At 24.8% G+C, this 19187-nt stretch overlaps 1 long non-coding RNA gene across 4 annotated transcripts; it reads right to left on the minus strand.

Annotated features, from left to right (window-relative positions):
• Positions 1-293: 293 nt before the first annotated feature.
• Positions 294-18956, minus strand: LOC126899184 (uncharacterized). 4 transcript variants are annotated; one of them, XR_007702500.1, is made up of 6 exons: positions 18788-18956; positions 18407-18485; positions 1939-2096; positions 1574-1851; positions 1405-1510; positions 294-1307 (listed from the first exon to the last, which is right to left on the minus strand). It is a non-coding gene; the product is annotated as an uncharacterized LOC126899184 (long non-coding RNA). The 4 variants fall into 4 exon arrangements; XR_007702503.1 differs by lacking the exon at positions 1574-1851; XR_007702501.1 differs by having other exon boundaries at positions 1405-1851.
• Positions 18957-19187: the final 231 nt, after the last annotated feature.

The following is a 19187-nucleotide window of genomic DNA, read 5'->3' on the forward strand; positions in this document are numbered from 1 at the left end:
CTTTACTATAATAACTTAATTGTAAGTTACCTTACATTAAAAAAAAAATTAACTTATGTAAATGCAATTGAAATAAAATAATATATAATTTTTTTTTTGAAATTTGCCATTTTCTTTGCATAGAAATAAATATTAGTGTTAAAAAAGATTTCAATTATGTGTCTAACAAAAGTGACCCTTTCAAAATTTCACATATTTGTACTCCGACAAAAACAATTCACAATCTTCGACAAAGCTTACAAGTAAATGAATATGTTGAATTAGTCTTAGATGCGTGAAAAGTTGGCGATATTATCTATATTTATTTGAAAAAGCACCCAATACAATTGAAATTTATACAAACAATGTAAAATTTATTTAATCAATATTAAAACGTAAAAAATAAATAAAATTTATATATTTTCACTTTATTATTCACTTAATACTATGTATAATAATAGTAATATTACAATTCATGTATCTTCTAATTTAAATATTTGAAAATTATCAATTAACTATTTTTACTTCAAATAGAATGTTAATATTTAATCAAAACTTTTAAATTCTTCTACATACATCACTTTGAGTTAATGGAAAAAAGAATTTTTTGAAAATTTCATATCTGTCAGAGTTTGATAAATGTAATTTATCCGTTTTTTGAAATTTACAAATGTAAAATTTGGGATGGGTTATTGTTGTCGGAGTTTACAATTTCATTAATAAAGTAGACAATTCTATAGGGGTTATTCATATCCTTTTTTTTTTTTTGACATTTTCCCTAAAAGCTATTGTTTGTGTTGTAGAGTATAAGAAAACTTAGATAAGCCAGAGTAACGAAATTAAACCGCGGTAACTACACACTAAAACAAGACGTGCTACTTATATCACTATGTTATCATAAATTATTAGATGGTTTTCTTCTTTTTAAGCATATTTGAAATATTTAATGTACTTTAAAATAATTTAATTTACCAAAATTTTAGGATTAATAATTTTTTCATATTAATTATGCTTAATAACTTTTTAAAATTGTACAAAAATGTCAAAAAAGGAATGTCTAAGAAGGGTTTATTCTCTTAATTATTTCTCATTTCACCGCCACTACACTAATTTTATACGAGGCTTTCTAAAAAAAGCTGTTTTAACTTATACTACGAAACTTATAACTCGAAGTTATTTATTTAGAACGATGCAAAAATCATATAAATATAAATATCGAATTGTCACTATTGTCACCGATGGAGGATGTTTAATTTTTTTCGGTGCTTGAGAAGCTTAGTAGTTCCCTCTTATAGTTTCGTCTGTACACTCTATCTTGAAATGAAATACTAAAAACATTTATATTTGTGTTAAAAAAATTTAATTAAAAATTTTGATTTCGAGTTTTAGATAATTTTATAAAAAAGAAATAATTTATTTCATTACCTTATTTTCCTTTCCCAAAAATATAGTTTGTTGTGTTGTTGTACTTATGAAGATATAACTCCCACGGTCCCCATACAAACTCTACCCCTGATTACTTTTTGAACTACTAAAAAATATGAAACATGTTGAAGGTTTTAATTAAAAATATCCTTATTTATTTTTAAAATACCATATTCAATAAAAGTTTCTTATTAATAAATTGTAAAAACCACCTGTAACTACCAACCATACTTCTTTTCTCATTGCAAGTACACCTCTAAAACTTAGTTAAATTAATATTTTTTTTCAAGATCTAATTTTAAATATCAATAAAAAGATGTGGTTAGCGTGTAATAATAAAATATTTTCTAAGCGAGTTTGATTTTCAATTACAAATGTAAACCGGTTTCATAAGATGTTGTAATATTTACTGACATATATACAATTTTAATAATTGCTGACCATAACCTAGAATTTTTTTTAGAGATTGTAAAATAATTACTTCATATGATTTATGTAAAAATTATTAGACTTTAATTAATAGTTTTAACGTACTTTTTCGTAAATAAGACAGTTGAAAATCTTCTAAATTAACATTGAATAAGTGCAAAACTCAGCTTACCATACTGAATTACAGGCATTTACAAGATAGTAAAATTTCTTATAAAAGTTTATTAAATATAGTTTTTGTATGTTCATTCTTTCATTTTCATCTGTAAGTCATTTATAACATTTCATCAAATTCCCGACATATTGTAATAATATTAAACTAGTATAGTATTAGTTATATAACTGTATTATAATTTACAAAAAAAAAAAACAATCGAAAAAAACAAAAATATAAAAGTAAATTTAAACATAGTAAGTAATTTACTATACTAAAATGAATTTGATGTTACATAATGGATGAATAATACATTATGCTGGCCAAAATATAGAAAATCTATAAATATCGATTGACTATTACCTAAGACGATTTTAACACTATTGATAGAATTTATATTGATTTATTTATATTAATGCTGTACGCAAAAAATGCTTCTGTACTGTTACTCCCGACGAACAATGTTACTTATCTGATAATTTTGAAGTAGGAAACAAATAAGCAACAATATTTTACAAACCCCTCTAATAAAAATAAAAATGTATCTATAACATGAACTTATTTTCATAATGGCGAGTCAAAATCTTTATTCCCCCTCTAGGCATCTTTGATTAGTGTCAATATTTTTTAATTTAACTTCAAAAAGGGCATATAAAAGTACCTATTTTATAGAGTAACCACAGGAATGTTACTTAAGGAAAAAATACTTCAATATGTTGAATATTTTGATTTTCTACGGAAAATCAAAAGTATAAAAAGATGGCACTATTAATTGAAACAAATTAGATCTTGTTAATTTGTTTATATCAAAAATTATACAACAGTAAAACATAAATTGCATTCATCTCAAAATTGCATTTTTTTTACATAAACCCTTCTAGGTAGGTAATAGTAGGTAAAAGTTGACAAATGTTACATATATAGGATTGTGAGGTAAAGTAGTATTTGTAGCGATACAGGGACTTCTAATGTACATATCTATAAATGTATAAAATATATAATTATTTTTTAGAAATTAATATTATCCTTTGTTCTATTAAAAATAAAAATTTTGTTCCTATTTCCACTTAAAATTTTATCAATTTTAAATGGAAACATTCCTCTCTCCCGGTTCCATATATTATCCTTTCCTCGACTAAGACTTGGTCATAATCGCCTTCCTTTTCATGCGTACAAAATGTCCCTTAACAATTCTCCTTTCTGCCCCAAACATGACGATGAAGTTCTCTGCAATTTTCCTCATATAATTTTTGACTGCTGTGCATTTGAAAGTAATCGTTCTATTTTATTTAATAATTTACCTCATCTTAATATCTCTACTATTAATTGTTACACTATTCTTAACTCAACTTCTCTCGATGTAATATCTTTAGTTATTTCTTTCATTCATTCAGCTGGTTTTTTTATTTAACGATGTTTACTGTAATTTTATTGTAATTTTGTTGTTGTAAGATCAATTGTACTATTTTTATTATTATTATTATTATTTTTTTTTTCTTTTCTCGTTTTATTTAATTGTTAAGCTATAATAATATTTTGTATTGAAAGCTAATAAAAAAATAAATAAATAAATAAATGGAAACATGTGTAATAACCAACTTATAAACTAGAAAGTTATCTAACAATGAAAATATCTGGTCGATAATAACTTTTGGACTAGAATTTTGAAAGTTAATATTCTTTTATACTTTTTAATATTTTGATTAAAGGTGAAATGCGGGTCTGTTTATTTCTAAGTCTAAGCATTAATGAACTGCAATGTTCCGCCAACCTTATAATAAAAATGTTAATATCTTGTAAAGTTGTTTTCTAGTTTGTAAGTTGGTTAAACATAAATGTTTCCATTTAGAAACTGAAGTTGATAAAATTATTAGACAATGTGATAATAATTAAACCATTTGTAACCAATATTTTTAGCTTTAATGCGAAGCTGATAAGGTAATAATTTTATCATGATGTGTCCGTCTATATAAATACTCACTCTTACTAGATCGATATTGATGAACTTATACGCCAAAAGAACACGATTTTAATTAAGTTATACATATCAGTATCAAAAATTGAAAAAAACCACTCAATTTTAGAAATTTAAAAAAGTATTTCAAAATTAAGCAGTAATCAAAAATCAGAAAAATCAGAAATATCTTTTGCATTTTAAAATTGTAATCATTTTTTTATTAAAAAGTGGAATTGTAAAGAAATTTTTAATAGAATATATTAGAAACAATAATTTTTCTTTTGATATACCATTTTTGAAAATCTAATAGAAAACTTGAGTAGAGGAAGGATATAAACGAGACCACTTACGCTTATACATTTTTTTTTTATTTTAATTTTTGATAATGTTCTGGACGTTGTTGTCCTTCAAATCTATATCAAATAATTGTTTAATGCTTGTATAAATTATCATTTCCAAACAGAAATTAAACAGATTCCCATTGAAGCGTTTTTATAATAGTAATATTATGACTGTCAAATATCATCTATACTTGTGCTAATTATGTCGCGATATACCGCGTCTTCACTATGCTGGAATTTAAGAATAACAATATTTCTATTTTTAAGCTTTGTAGTTTTTCTTTTTTATAGGATTTCTTTGGGGAATGTCAATTCTTTTTTTTAAGCTAAATAACACATTAATTTTACATTGTATTGATGAAATTAAATGAATTCACCACATAAATACCATACAAACATAATATACTCGTACTTCATTATACAAATTATCAATTTATTTATTTTTAGAACATAAAAAGGGACATTTGGTTCTATTTTAATTTTTTTGTGTTACTTAAGTGATTAACATGAGATATTAACATCTAAACAATTTTTCTATGTCGACAGAAAAAAAATTGAAGAGTTCTATATATGTGTCTGCTCGAATGAGTAAGGAATTTCTCACACTTACATAATATCAATCAGAATAGTATTTTTTTCCCAAGAATCAACACTTATAGTATAAGTAGAGTTAGGTAGTCATTTTAAGTTTTTTAAAGATTTTATTCTATTTACAAAAATAAAAAAATTTGAGTTTTCTTTCCATTTATTAGTAAAATGTTGTAAAGTTCTGCTAACATAATATTTGCTGGAATGATTTGATATTTGGCTAGTTATATAATATATTAGAATAGGATTTTCTGTTTAAAAATTAATAACCTATTTTTTTAAGGAGAGCCAGGAGGTCATTATCAGGATTTTTTTCAATATTTTATTGTACTACTCACTAACGCTAGTGAACAGTATAATAAGTCAAGTCGTTTATGTAAAGTATTATTCAAAAATAAGTTTGCATTTATTTAAAAAAAAATGTGTGAAAATTCTTAGTCAACCTTTTTTTTGCACTTAGAAATTAGTTTAAATAATTCTTGGTTGCTATAAATGCCTAAAAATCTCACAAGTTGAGCTGGGTACAATAAACATAGTAACAATCTAATATTGTTTATTTTGTTTTAGTTTCGATGCGAAGCAGAGAAGCTATTAGTTTTACACTGTCACATTTTTTAAATTTTATTTTGATATTATACACTATTACTCCGCTCTTACTAGATCGATTATTTAGCAAGGCTTGTAGGTCAATCAAACTTCTTGATATTCTTGTATCTAGCAATAAATTTATGTGAAGTTTTATTGTATTTATAATTTTGCTTGGTAATATCGTACTTAGATTTTTATTAGAATAATCTATAGGTTGTGGTGAAAGTATAAACAGTTATAAAGAATAATTATCAAGTATGATAATTAATGCAATGCAATGAAATAGTGTGAGTATTCAAATTAGTGTGCTACTAATTACATCAATTCATTTACTGTTACCATTAAGATTCTATAATTGGAACTCAAATTTTGATTTCGATATTACGATATTATGATTTTGAAACCCAACCCAACTTTTTTTAACGACAATTAGATGCAAATTTGATTAAATTTGTAGCTTCTTAAACTTGTACCCAGTATTGTTTAAAGTCGTAAAAATCTCTTAAAACAAATGATTGTAGAAAAAAAGAAGAATTAGAGCGCATTATCAATACACTTGTCTATCCTTTCATCGAACCTTGTATAATTAATTAGCTAACTCCTTTAAAAAAATTATCCTATAAAGCATAAATCAAATATTATTGAAAATAGATTCTTTAATTTCTTCTTTCTACTGGTAGTCTGTGGTCTAAATTTAAAAAAGCACTTAAGTTTAAAACATCCTTGCTTCCATTAAATAAACCTGATAATATTTTTGTTGTATCAGATACAGATAAAGTTGAAGTGTACAGACAACACCTGTCTAAAATTTTCAATTATCATTCTGATATAAATAATTCAGATAACATTTTTATTTTAATTGATTTCTAAACTCTCGTACACCATTATAACCATACCTATAACCTTATATTCCTATTTCCCCCTCTTCTGGAAAATTTCAAACATCATTCTTATAACAAAACCTTCCCAACCTATAAATCCTTTTCCATTTTTCTCCAAAGTTTTGGAGAAGCTCCCGCTAAAATTTGTATTACTGTCTATTGTAGAAAACGAGATTTTGCCGGATTCATAATTTGGTTTTTGTCCCTTCTATAATACAATATATTAAGTTCGTAGACATGCTGATGCCATTTCTTTTTCCCTTAAGCAATTGTATTGTATCAGTGCATTCCTAGACAAAAGTCAAGGCTTTGATAGGGTATAGTATAAAATAAAAAAAAAACCAGTACAGTGGGGTCGTGGCATTGTTGAATTGTTGCATTGGCAAACCCAACCCAACCAGTATAGATGATATTTGACAGTGATTAAAATCACTATCATAAAAAACGCTTCGATGCAAATCTGTAGATAGTGTTTAATTTAAAAAAAAAATTTGTCAAAAAAGTAGGTCAAATGAGAGCTGAGAAAATAAATGATAGCTACAAAAAAAAAACCACATAGTAAAATAATATTAATATGAATATCTTCTAACGAGAGAAGACTACAGTAATGGGATCCTTGATGTTTATTGAAGTTTTTGAATCTAAATGCGATAAAAATCAAATGAGTTAAACATTTTTTTCTAACTTAAAAAGAATTAAGAAAAAATTCAGCGCCACAGGCATGAAAGACCCAAGTGTTACCATCTCAGAAACCGTACGTCGCATTCGTCACTTAATAAAAATGGAAATTTAGCTAGTTCAAATTTTAAAGTTATTTTTCTCGACTTCAAAAAAACAAAAAAATTTAAATATGATTAATTTTTATACAATGTTAATTAGATTGATATAATATTTATGAAAATCAGTGTAATCCCCTAATAATAAAATAATACAAAACCAAGAATTTTAACACAAAAATAGCATATTTTTGAATAAGGTAGCTATTTTCACCATGAAGACAAAGTAAAGTCCGAATTTTTTAGCTTCGATGCGAAACTGAGAAGGTATTGGTTTTACTAAAATGTGTTAATTTTTGTTTTTTTTTTGTGTCTGTGACCACTTTTTCTCAGCTCTCACCGAACGGATTTCTTTCAACGATACGTCAAAAGATAATGATACTTGACGTATCATTGAAAGAAATCGGTTCGGTGAGAGCTGAGAAAATGTGGTCACAGACACAAAAAAAAAACAAAAATTAACACATTTTAGTAAAACCAATACCTTCTCAGTTTCGCATCGAAGCTAAAAAAAATTACTCAATTGTACTACGTGACTGTATCTTTTTTTTATCTTTAAATTGATAACTGATATGTAGATATTTGCATTTGATGAATTAACTCAATTAATTTGTAAAAATTAAATTGATAGTTAATAATGTTTGAATTTATGGAAAATTGTCATGATAATCAGTACAAAATGTTCGTAGGGATTTAAAATTTTTTTTATTATTATCTTAGAAAAAAGAACAAATTCAATTTTTGGGTAAGAATTTTCAGATATTGTTTAAATAGTTATTCATAAACAATTTTAGTATTTTTAAGGCAATTAATGTTAATTGTCTTTTTGTTAACGAAATAAAAAAATTTCTTTAATGTCGTAGGTACACTTTTTTCTAAATTTTTAATTTAGTCACGTACTACTTTTCTTAATCCATAAACCATTATAATATAATGATTTTAATTACTATATACTTATTGGTCATTTACATAAATTAGAGCAATAGTAATAAATATGAATATTGTGTAAAAATGTTGACATTTAGTATTACTTTGAGTGCAATTCATTCACTCTTTAAATTAATAACATTTTATAATTTGATTTCAATTTAATAAAGTATTCAAGTTATTTTTTAATTTATACTATTAAAATTTGAATATGTATGTAAATTGTTTTGAAATTACAAAAAAAAAAAAACAAGTAACTAAATAAAAATTAACATTTGGTATAATTGTTTTTAATACGGTATGTATTAAAAAAAAAAAAATAGTAAAGCTAGTCACTTACTAAAGGTTCTTGAAATAATTATGTAATCTAACAGGTTTTGACATATTAATTAACTTTTGATCTAACAAAAATGTTTGTGTTACTTTCTTTTTTAAATAATTTTTACAGTTTTGAACTATGTTAAAAGATATTTTTTATTATTTTTCTCTAAGAAAAAAAATATTTTTATTTTTTTTTTTTGAAATTTAAAAACAGCCATATTTTAGTACTTTTCTTATAAATAAATTTGATGGGCCGATAACAACTTTAGGATATATGCTTCTTGAGTTACAAGCATTTTAATATATATAATGGCCAACAAGTGGCGCCCTTACCCTAGTGATTAATTAAAGAACTATATTAATATTTTAGTAACACTGCATACTAAATAGTTATATTTTTAAAATTAAATCACAAACCGTGCAGTGTAACAAAAAAATTTATCGGATGGGTTATTTTGCGGATATTTTAGCTTCGATGCGAAGCGGAGAAGGTATTAATTTTACTATGATGTGTTTTTTTTTTTTTTGTGTCTGTCACTACTTTTTCTCAGCTCTCACTGGACCGATTTCTTTCAAAAATACGTCAAAAGATCACAAATCGTATCTAGTTGAAGACATTACCCTTAAAAATTGAAAAAAATTCCCTCGTTCCCCGCAAATGGGGGAAATATCCAAAAAAATTACAAATTTAAAAATCGCTAATTTTCGAAATTTTTTCACTTTTTTTTCTTAAAACTTCCATAACTTTTTGAAAAATCAACAAATCAACATAATTTTTTTTATACTAAAACCTTAGATATCTACCTATCATTTGATATCATTTTTTTGAAAATCTATCACTTAACCTGCTCATTGGGGGGGATTTAAAATGGCAACTTTTTTACAAAAATTAATTTTTTCAACTTAATTTTTGAAAATGTTCCGGAAATACTGCGTCCTTTAAACATATATCAAATTAAAGCTTATTTTATGTACTACAAAATGAAAAAAAAAAATTTGTCCCAACACTTTTTCTTCTACATTTAAACTGCTGCCGTAGTTAAAAAAACACTATTTTTGTGTTAAAATTTTCGATTTTCGATTTTAAATTTTCAACTTAAAAATGCTATAACTTTTTGAAAAATGTATATATCAGCACAAATTTTTTTTTTCTGAATACATTATAAGTACATCTTTCATTTGACATACTTTTTATTAAAATTGGACAATTTCCCCTTATATAGGGGGCGTTCAAAACTTAAAATATTGTAAAAAACATAGATCTTTTTCAACTGAACTTTTGAAAATGTTCCGGAAATACTGCGTCCTTTAAACATATATCAAATCAAAGATTATGTTATATACTATCAAATGAAAAAAAAAAATTTGTCCCGACATCTTATCTTCTATGTGCAAATGGCTGTCGAAAATTTAAAAAAAAATGTAATGTTTGCGATAAAAATTACCTTTTATCGGGATGTTTTTTGTACTTAAAACTGCCATAACTTTTTCAAAAATGAACAAATAAAAATAATATTATTTTGTATTGAAACTTTAAATATTTCCCTTTCATTTGATATCATTTTTTTTGAAAATCTAACATTTATTCTGCTCACTGGGGGTATTTAAAATAGTAACTTTTTTACAAAAAATAACTTTTTTAACTTAATTTTTGAAAATGTTCCGGAAATACTGCGTTCTTTAAACATATATAAAATTAAAGCTTATTTTATGTACTATAAAATGAAAAAAAAAAAATTTGTCCCGACGACCTATCTTCTATACGCAAATGGCTACCATATTCAAAAATATGCTATTTTTTATGATAATTATGGGTTTTGTATTTTATTTTAATAGAAGTTGATGTTGCTTTTGCAATTATCCATCAATTTTTTAAAATTAAACACTATCTACAGATTTGCATCGAAGCGTTTCTTATGATAGTGATTTTAATCACTGTCAGATTAAATCTATACTGGACCCAACTATGCAATGTCTCCACTATGCCGCGACCCCACTGTGCTACCGTTTTTTGCTTTGAACTTATTTTTTTATGTTCACGAAGAGTTTATATTAGGATACGATTTTAGATTTTCACATAGCAATTTATTTTGTATATTTTATCAAGGATTGTTTGATAAGTTATATATAAATTTCAGGACGGTTATAAGTAAGATGTCTGTATAGTCATTATCAGATAGTACAGTATTTATCTCATATATGATGTATAAGTCTATGATTTTATCGTAATAATTGGGATCCATCTATGATAACTATGTTGTCCAACGTCAAATCACAGTAACCAATAATCTTATCAAAATTGAATTTTCTACATATTCTCAGGAATAACCTGACGAATTTTTTTGTAATTATTCTATATTATACCTCAGTAAACAAACGTCAACCTTATACCCAATACATTTCGCTATATTATTTTTTTGAATTTTCCAGATTTTAATAATTAAATTTTTAATATATTTTTGTTACACCGATTGCGATGTAATATTTTTCCTGTAAAGCAGGATTGTCCTACCGGAATCAGTGGCCTACTTACGAGGATGGCCCAAAGAAGCCTAAGCGCCAAAGTCACGTGAGACTCCTAAAACCACAGGTATGGGGTGGGTCCCTAGCTAGGCGAAGCCTAGTATGTTAAGAAATTGTTTAAAGTAAATTTTTGTTTACTAGTTTTATACTTTCAATTATTATTTTAGTAGCTTAGTATGTCAATTACACTAAAATATTTAGAAAGGTTTGTGTACGTGGTATTACTTTTAGGTCTAACATTAGCCCATTACAATATAAAAGCCTAGTATAAAATTAAAAAAATTGTAATATTTTATTTTATAAATGATAATTACTTGAAATTAAATAAATAGTTTAGCCTAACGGTTTCATTTTCAATTATCACGAGTGCTAATCCTTATACGACACTGGCTATATATAGTGGTATTTCACATATAGCGGTGCAACTAAAATTTTGAGGGTTCGGAATTAGTTTTTCAATCACTTTAAAATATAATTTTACATAAAAATTACAGATCAATATCTAATTTTTTTTCTTAGAAAAAGGGTTTATTCCGTAACTGAGGTTTTAAACCTAGTCATATCAAATTTTCAAAATTTTTCTGAGAAAGAGATTCATAAAAATATATGAGTTTGTGAAGTATACATTATAAATATACACCCAATAAATGTATTAAAATGATTATAACTCAATAAGAACTTATCCTTGAGTTGTTATAGATGTATTAAATTTGTTTGTAAAGAAAAAGCTAAAAAATGACAATTTTTAAATTAAAAAATTATTTTTTTAGAGGCATATTAAAAAAATATGCTTTTAAAGTAGTCCATCATTGTAAAAATTATTTAATATAGAAAATAACATAAAATATTCGCTGGATTAATTATTTTTTTTTGTTCCAGCAATCCTTGAAAAAATATTTGTGATATTTTAATTATAAAAATTTCGAAAGATTGGAAAACTGCCAATGACTGACTAGTACTGTTACTCTAGTAGAAATGTATTCATTTTAATCGACGCAATTGGTTACGATAGTGAATGAACTGAATGAATTTGTGTATAGGTTTATTCAATTAATTATTAATAATTTATTAATTTTAATTCAATCTTGTTTAAAATGTGCTATGGTCTAAAATACTTTTCATTTCTAATTTATATTTTAGAAATTTTTCACTTTTATAGAAGGTCTAAAATATTTTTAATTAATTCTCTCTAAAAATTGCCGTATAGATCATATAATTATTTACGAGTCCATTAAACATTTTAAAATATGATGTAGTCATTATCACACAAAGACTTATCTAAAAGGATATCTTTGTATTATATAGAAAAACCTGCAATGGTTATTTAGTTAAGAAAACTACTAACTGTGTATAATTTACTTGACTAGTAATTGTTTTATAACTTATAAATTTACTACACTACACAATTAATGTTTTATTACACATTTTATATACGTTAATTCTAAATCAATGTTGTGGACTTTCAAGTATTTGTGTTTTTTAGTAGTTAGCCTTCTTGTTAATATTAAATAATTCTGTATTTTAATTAATTAAAATGCACTAATATTATTAAAGACTTAATTTATTTTATATTCAAATGCATAAGGTTTTTATCTATGTTAAATCATAACTTGTCAACTATAATATACACAGCAGTTTTTTAAATATTATGAACATTAACTAATTTATTTTGGTGGGATTTATGAATGAGATACAACTCTGATAAGCCATAATCAGTTACAACATTTCTTACACTACTGCTCATATCTCAGAGGTGAAATATGAAATATTATAATAGACCTTTTACATAATTATACTATTTGTAAAATAAAATACATCAAACTATTACTATACTATTACGTTGGTAGAAATATTATTTTAAAAAATTGTATCTTCGCCGTGAAATTATTTTGTTTTATGGGGAATGCCATTCTCATAGATCTCTTGTAAATACTGTAGTAAAACAAAATATGTTTTTAGACATGATCGAATTCAACACAAATGTGCAAATAGAAGAGCATAAATGATTCTATACTTAATGCAAATGTGAAAATCCCTTTACAACTGTGAATAAAAATTACCTATATAGATATCTATTCAGGAAGTTGAAAATGATCATAAAATTTACAAACTTTCTCTAGACATTTGTTCTAGTTATACTTATGTTATGACATACTTTCAAACTATGTATACATTGTTCGATCTGTATCATTATGTCGAAAAGCAGAGTAGAGTATCTATAGGAAAAGTCAATCTTTTTATAAAAACAAAATTCAAATCAAAATAATTATTTAACTATAAGGAAATAAACTTTGTGATAAACACAGCTAGAAATTGGCGTGAAAGGGACATAAAAGTTTATACTATATTATCACAAAACTAATTTCGTGTTAAATGCTTAGATATTAAGTTATTAAGATAAAAAAGAAGGGTAATTCATTATTATAATACCATATATTTAAAAATTTATTTAACTTGAAAAAAATATGAATTTATTATGATTTATACTGATTATATAAACTGATAACTTATGGGAGAAGAATTTTAATACATCAATCAATTTTAAAATTAATAATTTAAATAATAATAAAAAATTAATCAATTTTAAAAATGAGCTGGCTGGTCACGTGGCTAAATGTAAATATTTATTTAAATTAAATATTTAGATAATGAGTTTTTACCAATATAAAATAATGAAGAGTTGGTAAGTAGACAATAATTTTGAATAATAAAGTATTATTTTCAATTCTCTAAGACTTACAGGACTGAAATATTGTTAGTTTGTGTTGATCATAAACTTAATTATTTTTATTAACGTATCAAAAATTGAATTGACTGAAAGTCAACATAATTGTTAATAATATCTTATTGAAAAATACGTGTTTTGTAATTCTTGAAATATATAATTAAGGAATAATATTTATATTTTTGTGATAATTCTTATAATGTAGTTCAATAATCCTTTTGTATTTATGTTAGGAATGTTGGGTACTATTGAATATTTCGTATTATTAATATCCCTCAAGAAAACTTTAGTTGCATAATACCTTAATAAAATAAAATATTATAAAACTATACTTATACTTAATAATTTACTTTATTTAAAATAAAGAAGTCTATATATCTAATCATATTTGACAATAATTAATTAGAAAATAATGATTAATTTAAATCAATGATTAAATATAATTAACAGACCCATTTTGTATATTTTTAATGTTATGTATAAGTTTTCTATAAGAAAAAAAATGATACGAGAAAAAATTATGAATGCTATTTCGGAAACTATTTCATTATTAATTTAACTAGTTGGTAAATTGTGGTTGTTAGTCAGTGCCGATAATAACAATAGGAATAACTTGAAGTTTGTTGCGTAAACTTAAAGGTAACTTGTTTTCATAAAAATAATATTTTTATAAGTAATAAGAGAAAGGACTGCATATACTGCATTACTTACTGTATGCAAAAACAGGTTCGAATCAAGTTGTTATGATAATAATGGCAAGAACTGGAAATGCATCACATAACACAAAACACTGTGTTATTCTTCAAAAGCATTAGTAAAAATTAATTGCTTTTAGCTTCGCATCGAAGCTGAGAAAGTATTGATATTACTGAATTCTACTTATTTTCCCATCCTCAAAAATTAAAAAAATTATCCTGAATTTTTTTTTTCAAGGAAAATATCTCAAAAATTACTATCTTTAAAAACGGCCGACATTGATTTTATTTTTGCAAATTTTAATGATCATATTTTTTTTTAGATAGACTGAAAAATAAAGAAATTTTTTTTATATAAACTAGACATAATAATGTCATAATAATGATGTTATTTTTTACAAGTGAAAACCTAACAATAGGAAGGGTTTGAACAGACTACCCATTTTTATCAAACATTTTTTCAACTTAATTTTTGAATACAACTTATATTAAATTAAAAATTGTAAACAATGTATAATTAAAAGAAAAACATACCAATCGATAGTGTACTATGTGACATGGAAAAAATACGTTTTATTCTAATTTTTCTCTATTATTTTTTTTTATATAAAAAATATTTCCTAATAGAAATTAATCCATTTGCATCAAAGCGTTTTAATTTTATGATAGTGATGTAAATCACTGTTAGATACCAATCTACACTGGAGTCTACTGTGTTGGGTACCGACCTTGCTAGGACTTTTGTTTACTTTATTTATTAATTACATTATTATGAAATTTTAGCTTTATGCATACAGTTATTGTTATTTTATTAGTGAAATAATTAAAAATACAAATTCTGAATCGTATTATACGTTAATTAAAAAATACATTTCATAAATTAATGTCATAATCGATCTGAAATAAAATTTATATATTTTTATTGGAAATGCATTATTATTATGGATAATGATGATATTAGTAATTTATATAATTAATTAAATAATTATTATGAATTATATTAATGCATTTAATCTTTTTAAACCTTCAAAAAATCAAATTCGAAATTTCTGTAGTGCAATTAATCTAATAATATCTTCATAGTAGGAAAAATTAGGTCAAATTTAAATGTAAGGTACATTTTTATACGCTAGTAACATACTTACAGTTTACTTTAAAACATTTTTCTCTTGTTTTTTCATAGAAAACTAAATATTTTTTTCAATTCAAATATTTTCCGAAATACGAACAAATAAAAAAAAATATGTGTCCTTTCCAAAAATATGGGTTTATTTCGGTCAATTTTGACTTTTTAAAAAATTTTTAAAGTTTTTATAGACTATGAAAAATACTATCTAATAACGTTTCTTTATATTTTTTGGAAGCATAATCTTGGTTAGAAATAAATTGAAAAAAAAAGTAAAGATCTTTTAGTTTTTGACAATTTTTTAAGTCAAAGGGAACTGCAATTTTTTTTTAATTATTAAAAATTAACTTAATAAACTATGATTCAAAATCAATTTGGAAAAAACTTATGCATTTTTGATTTTGCTACATAACTTTGAAATATCCTTAAAAATGAGAGTGGGTTGCCAAAGTGACATGAGCAGTAATGTACAAATGTATCTCCATTCATCTATTATAATATCATTTTTATGTTCATCCCTTATGTGTTATAGGGGTATAAACTTAATTTTTTATCATATATATACAGGGTGGCCCACCACTCACTGATAACTTAAACGCTATCTTTTCATGATTATTGTGTATACATATGATGATAATGTGTATACATTACAAACTTGGCATTAATACCATGATAAGAAATTAGATAAGGCAATCATTACTTATCACTCTCATTCAAAAGTATATTGAAAAGATAGCGTTTTCTTCTGTCCTTTTCTCAATATGTATTTCAATGTTTAAACCGTAAAATAATACATGAAAATTCAAATTTTCACAAACTTCAAAACGCTACAGAATATTTACTACTGAATATTAATGAGATATTTTTTTACTAAAATTTTTCTTAAATTCTACTCTACAAAATAGCTATCTTAGATTTTTTTTTTACATTTTATTTAATATTTAAAAATAAATAATATTTTTAATAAAATGTAAAAAAATTAATTATTGAGATATAGCTATGGACCTAATGTATAACTATTATTTAAAAAAAAAATCAGCTAAAAATATTAACTGGATCAAAAGTTATTTAAGTTGTCAGTGAGTGGTGGACCACTCTGTATATATATATATATATATATCTAACTTATAATACAGAAAATTATGTAATTCAGAAAATGACAACTTTGGATTAGTATTTTTCTCAATTAAATAAATTTCTATTTAAGCTAGTTAAATATTTATGTTGTCATTTAAAAAATAAAGTGCCACTCTTATGTCATATGAAAATTTTGTGCATATGAATGTGAGATGTGCATTTTAAAGAAAAGGTAATTTTGTTAAAATATTGATAACATATTTATCTAGTTTGATCAAATAAAAGTAATCTTGTTGAAAAAAAAAATTTATTTATTTATTTGTTTATGCGACAATTAAATTATGTACAACCCTATAATTGGGTAAATTTGTATTAATATATGGTTCAATATAAGAGCTTTCAAATTAAAATTCATTTAATTGCTGAGTTGTAGAATAACGTAAAAATGTGCGTAAACATTTAAATGTTTACGCACATTATAAGTTAGAACATGTCAAAAAGAATATTTTTATAATATATAATTTTATCTACACAAGTAAAGCTAACATATATTAAATAAATTAACTTATATATCACATTCAGTGGAAAAATTTCATAAGCATATAAAAAATATACTTCCACTGAAAAATTTAATCTGTTTAAGAATTTATAAGACAAAAAATGGTAATTCATGTTATAGTTATAAAGTCAGATATCAAGTTTTTGTTATACAAGTAATATTATCAAATTAAATTTCAAGGTCATTAATTATGCTGAGCTACCTACAGGTCTCAGACATAAATAGAAAGTATATATTTGCTCGTGCTATGTGATCCTTAAATTATATAGGTTTACATGTATATTTGAATAAATCGTATATTTAATTGCATCAATATTTAAAATAATTATCATATTGAAGCTAGTAGGAATTCTAAATGAAAATGTTGCATTTAACACTTTTAAGAAGGTTATATATTCCTTCTCAGAGGTTCTCTAATATATACAGAGTATTTAGACCTCTTATAACTTTTGATCCAATTATCATTTCACTGTTATTTTTTAGATTTCTTGCGTTGTTGAGAAACTATTAGTTCTACTCTGCTGTATTTTTTGTGTCAGTATACGCGATAACTTCGGTCCTACTTAATCTATTTTCCTCGTGAACTAGATTCCTTTAGACTGGCTTAAGGAACAAAACATAGAACAGGATAAAATAAATGTGCTTATTAATTGAAAAAGTTATGTAAAATTTCAAAATATTTTTCAGTTTCAAAATGAATTTTATAAGCATTCTGAGTGCACAGTAATGGGAAATCCGCTATCTCCATTTTTAGTAGAACCTTACACGAGTAGGTTTGAAACAAATTTAAAAAACACCTATGGTGTTTAGTGATAACATCACTAGGGGATAACATAACTATCTATAAGGGGAATAAAGGTATAATAGGAGGTATTTTTCGGTTAAGGTGTCAGTATGTGTTAGCGTTGATAATTGTTTTCAATATACATATCCGCGATATTTTGGTTATTTTTTTAGTGACTCTATGAATTAAATATTTTTAATATAATTTTAATTTTAAATTGAAATAATTTTTTGAAAACTAGATGGATTACTGAGAATTTTTTATTAATAATATTTTAGTAATATTTATACCGATGACACGTTTTTAAAAATATCAAATGAATAACCAAGAAAAAGGTTTCTGGCAAGAAATTAAAAAGGAAATATGTTCTGACGATTTGTGTTCTATCAGTAATCGTAATTACTAAATTAGAAGCCGCGGCCTCTAAAATTGAAAAACTATTGATGGATATGATAGTGATTTTTAAATCGCTCTATTGAATAATGTATGGATTAAAATGGAATAATCTTATTTCCAACATTCTTTTTTTGATAATACTATAATTTACTTACACTTACAAGCTACTGCAAGATAGTATAATCATCATTTCGTATTTATTTCTTCTCAATTTTTATTAATGATCCAAAAAATCTATNTACTGCAAGATAGTATAATCATCATTTCGTATTTATTTCTTCTCAATTTTTATTAATGATCCAAAAAATCTATATTAAATTTAAAGTTAATACAATGTATTTTAAGATGAACAAAGATAATAACTATTCGAAATCTTAATTTCTATGAATTATCGGGTATTAAAATCATATAATTTTCAATAGAAGTGGCTATTTTGAAGTGTTTTGAATAGTAACCATATACCTAAAATATTCTATACATAATCAAATTAAAGATTTTTTAATGGATTTAACTAATAAAAAAAAAATATTTCTCACCGAATTTTCTTCTGAGATCCTTACTATAAACTTAAAATTTTTAGAAAATATGAAATATTTAATTTTTAATTTTTTTAAATACACATAAAATGTTTCAATTTTACTTCACTTAACTTTTGACACGGCCCGCGTCGCTTCGTTATACACGATGCCCCGCGACTCGTGCCACCTTTATCAGCCGTCGCCTATTTTATGAGTATTTGACTGACCAACACCGCGTGCCATACGCCACGGTGCAAAGTCCAGCAAATGCCGCACGGCCGACGACGACCCGCCGCAAATGGTGCGGTAGTCTTCCTCCCGTTGTGAAAGCGACAACGTCGACCAACCGAACCGCACCCGCGCACCGTCGCCTACAACGCTGCTAACCTTTTGCCGCCCAAGGACCACGCCGGACATC

The sequence above is a fragment of the Daktulosphaira vitifoliae genome, unplaced genomic scaffold, assembly GCF_025091365.1.
Source record: "Daktulosphaira vitifoliae isolate Bord-2020 unplaced genomic scaffold, ASM2509136v1 Scaffold_2, whole genome shotgun sequence".
Classification (NCBI taxonomy): Eukaryota; Metazoa; Arthropoda; class Insecta; order Hemiptera; family Phylloxeridae; genus Daktulosphaira; species Daktulosphaira vitifoliae.